The following is a 1,203-nucleotide window of genomic DNA, read 5'->3' on the forward strand; positions in this document are numbered from 1 at the left end:
TTTGCTGTAATCTACTCTAAAACATATTTCCCGATAACTGCCTAGTTACCCATTGACATTAAAACTCACTCCTCTCCTTAGGGTCTCTGTTGACTGACCCACAGGTCAGGACAAGATCGTAAAAATTCCTTTGTTCATTGCTAATGCTTGGTGCCCCTACTATAAAAAGTGGATTCAGAAACTGGCCTTTTTGCCACAGCCTAACAAACACCATCTCTGGCTGTGGTCTCAGCTAGCTGATAAGCTTCTGTGCCCCGCGGTGGTTTTTGGTTGTTGTTGTTATTATTGTTATTATTGTTATTAACCGCTTTGCAGCCCCTCGGGTCACCTTTTGCTCGGTCCTTCACTTGCAACAGAAGAGCAAGTCTGCAGCCTGTCGTCCCACACAACGGGGGATGCCTTGACAGCTCCGGGGTGGAGTCGGCTCGCGGTGGCCACGCCCCTGCGCGGCAGGGCGGAGCATGCAAATCTCTCGGCGACCACGCTTCTGTTGGGGGAGAAAGGCGAGGGTCTCTCAGGCGTGCGAAGTTTCTCGTGAAACCTGGGGATATAATAAATTTGTGGCAGAGCCCGGTGTTGATGCCAGGAGAGGTGGAGGGCACAGGAGGGAGACAGAGCCCTGCTCGAAGGTCACCACGAGTTGAAGCGGGACAATGAGAGGACGGCATGGTCCCCGGGGCTGAGGTTCGGTATCGCTTCTCGGCCTTTTGGCTAAGATCAAGTGTAGTATCTGTTCTTATCAGTTTAATATCTGATACGTCCTCTATCTGAGGACAATATATTAAATGGATTTTTGGAACTAGGAGTTGGAGTAGGGGCTTGCTCCATCCACTCCACGCATCGACCTGGTATTGCAGTACCTCCAGGAACGGTGCATCCCCTTGGGGGCATTTGCTCTGGTTTTAAAAAAGTTGCTTGCACGTCGTTTGCGTATCTGTATATGTGTGGTGTTTCTAGTAGCTTTTTCTGTCGTTGGGTTCAGGTTGGATTTAAGTATTTCCTTTGCATTTGCCTTCTCCCCACGGTCAGAGAAATTAAATGTTTATTATGTGTTTGCTTTTGGAGACAGGGTTTCTCTGTGTAGCCCAGACTTTCTTGGAACTCAGTTTGTCAACCAGATCTGCATGCTTCTGCCTCCTGAGAGTTGGGACTAAAAGTATTTTAAATGTTTATTACTGGGAAGTACCTTGTTACTTTGCTCTG

General features: G+C 48.3%; 1 non-coding gene across 1 annotated transcript; it reads left to right on the forward strand.

Annotated features, from left to right (window-relative positions):
• Positions 1-691: 691 nt before the first annotated feature.
• On the forward strand, positions 692-882 carry LOC121442528. The gene has a single exon (XR_005973569.1). It is a non-coding gene; the product is annotated as a U2 spliceosomal RNA (small nuclear RNA).
• The last annotated feature ends 321 nt before the right edge of the window (positions 883-1,203 follow it).

The sequence above is a fragment of the Microtus oregoni genome, unplaced genomic scaffold, assembly GCF_018167655.1.
Source record: "Microtus oregoni isolate MIOR12 unplaced genomic scaffold, Mior012 000091F_ref0000469, whole genome shotgun sequence".
Classification (NCBI taxonomy): Eukaryota; Metazoa; Chordata; class Mammalia; order Rodentia; family Cricetidae; genus Microtus; species Microtus oregoni.